This window comes from Ptychodera flava, chromosome 12 (assembly GCF_041260155.1).
Source record: "Ptychodera flava strain L36383 chromosome 12, AS_Pfla_20210202, whole genome shotgun sequence".
Classification (NCBI taxonomy): domain Eukaryota; kingdom Metazoa; phylum Hemichordata; class Enteropneusta; family Ptychoderidae; genus Ptychodera; species Ptychodera flava.
In genome coordinates, this window is record NC_091939.1 from 33196448 (window position 1) to 33205606 (window position 9159).

The window sequence follows — 9159 nt, forward strand, 5'->3', positions numbered from 1 at the left end:
TAGCTGTAACTCTTTATAATATTTTTATGATATCTTTTCAAACAAATACTATCTTACTCTTTGGGGACTTTAACTTCCTTATTTTTGTTTAAATCACTTGTTTTTTTCTTCTCAGCGATTTATGGTAACTGAGAGACTAGTTGCCTTTTTTGAATTTGAAATGAGGTACATTCTAATACATGTAGTGAGAATAATTAACCAGTAAGAGCAACTTGACTAATATGTAAAGTATGACTCTACGTTTGTTATTCAAACAAGAAATGTGGTTTTCTTTAGAAAATTATGAGGACGTTATAACCCAATGTTGGGGCAGAAGAAAATTGATCAAGTTGTAGTTATAACCTTGTTGAGTTTTTTCCAGTTTTTTTTTTACTTCTTATATTTATAGTCATTCGTTATGATAATTGTGGTCAATCAGTCAATTGTTTATTGCAACCTGCAGTTTTGACGTCTCTGTCTACCATTGTTTTTGATCTGATGAAAAAATTTTGCTTTTTGTTTCGTGAAATATAATGGCAACAATAACGAAAACCATCGGACAAAGTATGTGCTGGTTGAAATCAGTAGAAAAACAGCGTGGCAGTGGGCGGCGTTAGGTACTCGTTCGCTTTGACATCGTTACTGAAAGTGAAAGCTCAAGGAAATCAATTGTACTACTGCGGAGGTTAAACTTTTCACCTACTTTATGCGTTTTAATACTTGGAAGTGACACGCTGTCGTATACCGACAACTGTTGGCAAAAATGTAAACCAAAGATCTGGGAACTTGGGGAGGGTACGTTGCCATTTGCACATAACGGTACAGATCAACAACAAAATTGGCAGCGCAGTTTCATTATGTAACGACTTGATAGCGTTTTCGTCGACAGAATCATTCATGACAGAATTAACACTCCCCAGTTCAAACATACTGGCACCAGGCCGAGGATATACTACCAGCACCGCATACTGGAAACTGACGCTGATGCTAACAGTTTACACGTAAACGACCAGCCAGTTGTGAAGAACACGCGACACGTACACGGATGTACACTGAACTGCAAGCCGCTGTTTTCACTGCAGTGTTTACATTAGAGTCTCTCAGTCTGACTGTCAGTGCTGGTGCACCAACCCGTTTGCCTAAAATCGGAATTCCTCTTTTCAGAAAATCTAATAACATAGTAGTACTTACCGGTCATCAACCAATTGTGACTTTTCAATTGACGTTACCGTCTCGATCAGAAACAAATATTCGAAAGCAAAATACTGCCAAGCTTTCCGAACAGTGGTCGCCTGGTTATGATCAAGCTCGCGCACAAATTTATGAAAAGGTATGTTTGTCTCTTTACTTTACTCCAGAAAAGCGCCTTACAAGAAACAATGCAATGTTCACTAGTTGTCGCTGGTGGCGTCATTTCAATCTCGACAAGAAACTGTGGGTCCCTAGCCGAGGAAACTTCTGCGCTGGCGAAGTTAGTAAAAGTCTCGAGTAAAAAAGCACAGGGAACCAGTGAAAAGTGGTTGTTGTTTTTATCGTTGCCTATGTTTATAAGCTTATCAGTCGTGTTGTTGTTGTTGTTATTGTTGTTGTTGTGTGATAAAAATCAAAGAACATAACAATAAACGCAGATGTCATGAGAGACACTACAAGGAAACCATTATCATTATTTGACCCGATGCAACTCAAAATCTTTCAGCTCTCTCTCAATTGTAAAGCAATTTACATGACTTTTGGTAGGATTATTGACGTCATACATGAGAATATAGATAAGCATGCGTTTCTAAAAATTCTGGACCATTTATGAGATATCGCCGTAAAACCCTTGAAAATTTCACAAAATGACATAGTAGATATTTTCCTGTTCAAAAATCGTTTGTACTTGAACAGATAACTTAATCCATGCTAGGGGCTTTAAACAGGTATCTTATGTGTTACATTCTGAAATTTTGGAAAATTTGGTGCAAATTTGTGGAGCTTAAACGTTTGAAATTAGAGCTGTAAAAATTTGTATATGTGTTACGTCACTGACAAATCGCGCCACAAACCTGCGTCTTTTGGAATCGTATGATTCTGTAAATCTTTTTATTATGCAAAGAAAACCATGAAAGCTTTGCACTTTGATTGTTTTTGGAAATTACCCTTAGCACCGTTGCTTAGTAATTTGAATCTTTCGGTGTCGCCTTAAAGCGTGTTTAGGATGATACGTGCGATCGCGAGCAGTGACGGTTGGATACTGGCTTTAGGGTGATCGCGTCTGGCGCACAGAACGGAACTTCAACCCGCACGTGGTGAAACTTCACCGACATTCACTAGTTTTAGACTGACCATTTTTCACTGCTTGAATTACTGAACCTGAATGTTTATAGTTGATATTTTTTGTGAAAAAGTGTAAAATCTACTCTTACTTTCGCCCGTGCTTAAGGTAAAGGTGTTATGGTGTCAGTAGCGTCCAATAACAAGAGTACTCCGACCGCGTCAAAGTTATCGGACTCCTGCTACCGAAACTTACAGTACGACGAAAGTCTATATGTTACAGACGCAGATGTATAATAATACTTTGTATTCTGAAACCTGACCAAATATAGGAACCCAAAATGTCTTGACCTTGGTGATATAGATATTTTTTCATTAAAAGTATTCTCTGATCAAACGCTAAGGCGCTTTAAATAAAAATCTTTGTTTGCCGTCCGCGTGCTGGCAGGTTTTCAGAGAAAATTAAGAAAACAAACACTATTTAAAACAATTACAAATAAAAATATTTTTCCAAAAGACAAAAAAATAAAAACGAGCTTATGTTAATACACTTGCGTTTTTTTTGTCTGTGTATTTTTTTTCCTGGCCGGCTAGTAGGTTTTTCAAAAATCCAAGGACGGCAAACAAAGAATTTTCCTAAAGTGGTCTAAGCTGCACACTTACATCAGGGACTGGTTAGTTTCATCAGGGGTGTAGAAATAGGAAGAGGTGAGTGTAACAGAGTTTTTGACTGTCAGAATAAACTGCAGTATTGCGAATTTCACATTCCCTACATTCGGCCAAATTTGAGTGTTTAAATTTCTTATCTTTCAAATTTATACAAACTTTCAATGTGACGTAAGACTTATCAGAGCATCTGTCAGTATCAGGAATGCTTTCGACATTTTTGCAAAACTACTGTCTGAATGTAACACTAAAACCTACCATTCTTTTTGTGTTTTTCTTGCATTGCCGTAGATTGCTTCTTTTAGTTAAGACTTAGGTGTATACTTAGAGAATCCATTCACTACTGTCACCTAGACAACTGCTCCAAAACGGACATTTGATCCTCTGATATGCAATATTTTCTTCATTCAGAAATCACCTTTTATATATAGCTCGACTCTGGCAATACAATTTCGGTAGATGCACAAGTCAAGCACATAATACTTCAAACTGCAATGACCCACCATGAAAATTTAAAAACTGGTTTGAGTATGTACAATTTCAATTAGATGTAAAACACGGGGGGTCCATGGGTAAATTTGCTGCTGACAAAACGGGTAGGGTTGGGAACCTGGAGGGAATTGACACGTCAACTTTTTACCATTCACAATATCAACAATCATTTTTATCACAGAATGCTAGCTACAGCTGCAATATTCTCTTCTATCGCAACGATTTGTCAGTCATTTTTCCACAAATTTCAAGATGTTAATTCATGAAACTTGAAATCATTTTGTGCCATGGTAATTCATGCGTTAAGAATGTCCCAAATGTGTAAAATCGCCTCCTGCAAGGGGACGTGAACGCGATATAAAAAACGTAAGAAACTATGTACTCCGAGAAATTTAACTGACATACAGCCTGAATATTCGAACAAAAATGCAGCGTTCTCGTAGTTAGGGAGCCTTCCTTATTAATTATGGAGGAATCAGAGGGGTCATCAAAAAAGGAAGCTGCAGGGGATTCACTCTGAAAAAGATTTGTGATGCATATGTATAGCAAGTGTTGTAACCAGAGGTGGAAGAAGTACTGGATCATGGGGAAATGCCCTCACTAGATGCCATTATTAGTTCACAGAATCTAGGACAAAACTGGACTGTCGTGAATTCGCCCTTTATCATCACAGATGTATTTACGTTGACCAAGTTCATTAACTATTCTGACATTTCACAATACCAATCAACATCATCCGTATTTAAAGTTATGGAAATACATGTATTGATATTAAACTTTTTCAAGTGGGGCGGGGGAGGGGGTCAGTCAAAATTTCTGTGTTGGAGAGGGTTACTCATCATTGTTGGCGGGAGGGAGTTTCTCGAAATTTCGGAGTTTCTTACTCAGAGTATATTTTTACCATTCGCTTAGGGACTGGTCAGTTTCTTCGGCCTAGGGAGGCGGTGGATTATTTTCTGCCGACGTCAAAAAGTGGCTGACCCCCCCCTCCCATTTCCAACTTTCGAAAACAGGGTGACCCCCCCCCCTGCGCGCAACAAAGGTAAAACAAAAGGTGGAATATAAATTGAATAATTCAGTATGTATGTATGTATGTATGTGTATATATATATATATATATATATATATATATATATATATATATATATATATTATATATATATATAAAATATATGAAAGTTCATTGCAAGTATTGCTGGCAGAGTGCTCGATGGTACGAATCCAGAGAATATTTGTGGTTTTAGCGGGAACTAAGACAGTTTCAAGGTTAGGCGTATTACTGGTCAGTTTCGTGTAGGTAGAACCTACACTCATCAGATACTTTAGCGTACAGAACAAGGACGCGGGTGCTCAACAGAAAATATGCGTTGTACTTGATTGAATATGCAAATGAGCTGAAATTGAATGGCAGTGAAAAATGAATGCGGAGTGACAGATGGTGATGAGTTGTCTGCCTCATGAATAACAGTCACTTTACAAAATTCTTCAGGAGAAATTTGCTGGAGTGGCGACATGTATTAACGAGTTCATTGCGTTTGTTAAGGGTGGCAAGCTGGGGTTTGCATATTATAAAATATTTCTCCCAAAGACATAGATTGCATCCGTTGCTGATGGGGTTGTAGGCTTATTTAAGGATTGTCCATGGGATGTTATAATTGATGTTTTTTTCCCTTAATGTCCATATATATTTACTGAGTTCTGTGCTATTCGTTTTAGCTGAGTTCTTGAAGGATGCTTTGTGGTTATTAAATCGGGTTTTGAAAGTACCGGCAAAGAGTCCTATATATGTCTGATCTGGTTGGCTGTCCAGAGATGACACTGTGGCTTGATAAATGACGGATTCGGATAGGCAGTGTCCGGACACAGGGCATGATGACCGCACTTGGCAGTTGCATTGTCTTTTCGCGCTGTTATCTGTTTTATTGGAGATAACTGTTTTGTTGTGGCCCTGGATAAATTGCGCTGTATTGCTCATGGTGCTGTAACTGATTTTAATGGTGTTCCGGTTAAATATCTAAGTTCCCCTTATACTACACTATTTTGCTCTGAACCTGTACCATCGAGCGCTCTGCCAGCAACATTTGCAACGAACTTTCATATTACCTATATATATACATATACATACATATATACATATATATATATACATATATATATATATATATATATATATATATATATATATATATATATATATATATATATATATGGTATAATTTAAACATTCAGTCATTCTGTGTTTCAATGAAATTGTTGTCATTTCAGTTGTAGGATAGGAACTTAAAAGTGTCAATTCTAAAGTTTGAATACAGTATTTTGAATGAGCTGTGAATGTACTCCACTCTTTTTATGCATAAGCAGATGTCCATAACTGTTGTAAGAAAATGTTATTGTGATATATTAATGAATATTGCTTTCTAGTACTGAATTCTCGTAGAGGAAAGAAAAGTATCAGGGACTTGATAGCTTATCATATGAACTGTAGATTTCATAATAACTAGTACTTTGCAAAACAGACTTTCAATTTACAGACATCAAGATACATCTGCCATATCTCTGATATATTGATTTACTGCGCCAGAAGGGTGCGCCGAAAAATATTAAACATCCTGATATGTCTGATATATATACATATCTGATATATGAAAGTCACGCAGCTTGGGCATGCTGAAAAATATTGTTTGATATTTTAAAGAAATGCGCCAAAAGGGCGCGCCGAAAAAATTTTAAACATACAGATATCTCAGATATATATGCCTGATATATTAAAGTTTTGCACTAGGACGTGGCTCTGAAAAATATGTCTTATTATTACTAAAGTTACGCGCCCGAAGGACGCGTTGAAAATGCAACTGACTGATGAAATTTGTGGCTGGCATAATATTTTTTTCGCAAGTATGAGCCATGTCGAAATTAAAAAACACACTGACCCCCCTATTGGGCATTTCAAAAACATGGTGAACCCCCCCCCCCCCCCCCCCCCCCCCCCCCCCGTGAATCCACCGCCCCCGGCCGAAAACACTGACCAGTCCTTTACGCTTATCATTTCATCGGACAGAGTCGGGAATAGTCGGATCTGCCGACTCAGGACCATTTTCGCCTGATCACTGAATTCGATGGCGAGGATGACTTTTCGCCCGTCGCAAACCTTGTTATCAAGGCTCAAGACGGACAACTGCTCATTCTTTACGGCGTCGAGATTAGCAAAGGCGTTAGTTTTATACAACATAGCAAGCTGTTTTTACTTTCATTCAACCCTATACCATGTTTTCGGATTCCGTATGTTTTCAGTAACTCCACTCCAGAATGGATGTAACATATCCATGTTGTCAACAACGGAGTAAAATATCGCCGTTTCTGTCGAGTCCCACTCCGCTCAGAATGTTTGCTTCAGCTCGACATGCATTACAGTTCTCACCAAATAACCAGAAGTCGGAAAGTTCTCATGTCTACGTGCTTTTATACGCGATCACACTACGATACGCGGTCGCACCACTCGTACTGCATTGCGGAAATGTATTTCTTCAGGTGATCCATGTTCCATTCTTGCGAGGCAGGAATTACCACTGCCGCTGAATCAGAGTGTACAAAAAAGCGTTAGTATAAGGTGCGGAATTGTGTCTTTTAGTGATGCTTTTTCTAAACCCCACGCCTTGTCTATGGAAGGTACATTTAATCTAGCTAAAGTGGCGAAACACAGCTAAACAACTACCTTTTTATCGTTCTACACTTACTAGAGTTTTCTGGCGGACCTAGACGTTTTTGGGGAGATATAACCGATATTTAGCGTGTCTAATTATCGTTCTAAATTGCTGCCCAGGCTGTATGTCACCTCCAAGCTACTTGCCCAAAGTAAAAGAGGGAGTCATTTAGCAAGTAGAAAGGGACTTGGATAAAAACTTCGGTACATAATTTCTGTTATCTGTTCTTTCCCAAAGCTGAAATGTGAGTTGTCCCAGAGACCTCCGAGAATAGTACCTCGTATATAATTGCCATCGGAACAGGCAAGAAGTTGAAATCACGAAGTAGATCTTGAGAAATGTGGCAGTGAGTGACCATTAAAAAACACATTGCTGCCGAAAAACTGAATTTGTTTTGAGAGTCAAAGACAAAGACTGTCAAATAGCCAACGCTATTGTTTATGACAAATAAAACAGATGTGCGACGTGAATACGAATGTAAATAATATAACCATACTTCCACACTTCAAATGACCAAGGTGTGCACGACGATCGCGTCTATTTGTGCGAATTTCATGAAAATTAATGTTTAGTTGTTACCCTTATCAAACGTGTTGCTGGCCAGGCAGCCACCTCCCAGCTGTGTGCACACAGTAAAAGAGGGAGTCGTTGTCTCCAATCGAAAAATGCCTTGGATGATATATTTAGGCAGTCATGTACAAAGTCAAATGTCATCTAAACTCCAGCTACATGTGGGCCAATTCAGAAAATTTAGAACGATAGTTAGATCTGCTAAATATCGGATATATCCCAGAGTAAAAGTTTGGCCTTGGAGGTCCTATCTAAACTCCAGCTACATATGGGCCAATGTAGAAAGTTTAGAACGATTTTTAGATCGGCTAAATATAGGATAGTTGGGCTAATTTTAGCCCTGCGTACAGGCCTGTGTATTCCCTTCGTAATGCGGCCTCCACTACAGCCCTGCAAGGGTCCATGGAGATAACTGGGGTCTCTGCAGTCTGGATCCGGACCGCAACGAAAAAAACGGTCTTTTTGGCCGAAATTCTGCTCTATCGGGGCAAAGTAATTTCCCTACCTACCTTTCCTCAAAACCCACCCCAGAAAAGATGCGATTAACTTCTCCTAACGTCCAGAACCGCTCGTTTTCTGAAACATAACGTACTCGACCGTTTTTTTGTTTGATAGGCGACAACAAGAGAATACCGCGTACGCTATAAGTAGACGTCGCCGTACTCTACATCTGATTTTAATCAGATTGCTGTGGTCTACTCCGCTCTGCGTCTATATATGCGCCCCATAGACGTGTGTATATATGCTCTTCTTCTCAGGCATATGTACACACGTCTATGGGGCGCATATATAGACGCAGAGCGGAATAGACCACAGGTGACTATGGTTTGAGCACTGAGACTAGCTGCTGGCAAGCCGTAGCTTATTTCTTCGTACCTTGGTATCACTTGGAGGATATTTTAAATAAATATGTATAATATCAGTTTATTGACCATAACTATGAATTGGAGCCATCTAAATGTGAAATAAGTCAAACCTTGTTTAATAAAAATCCTTTTGTTTCCATCTTTCGGGCAATGAAGTCAAAGACTTCGTCACATTGTCTTGTCAGCGGTTGTTTTACCATTCCACGCATGAATTCAGAGGAATGAAACTTCTCCTCCCATTTGCAAATAAGCATGGAACCCATAATTAACTCAAAGGCAAATAGTGATATTTGCAGAGCAATCGCCGATGGGCAGTCAGTGCGCACCTCAAGCATATGGAAATATTTCAAACCTGCACAGTTTGTGCCAGGGTATCTTGGCATGTTACAGTTGCGTAAGCGTTAGTGCGCCTTGGGCTCGCTCTGACGATCTGAACACCAAAGACGTCCAATGCGCATGCCTGCCCACCTGTGGAAGTTCTGCAAATGTTGCATCTCATTGTCCATACAGGTTTTTGTTTTAATGATCTGCAAACGCATATCTTGTAACAACTGTCTTCTCACTGGTAATGTAATTTTCATTCAATGGAAGACCATTCAAATACTTCTACCACCTGTCGTCGAGATTCGCGC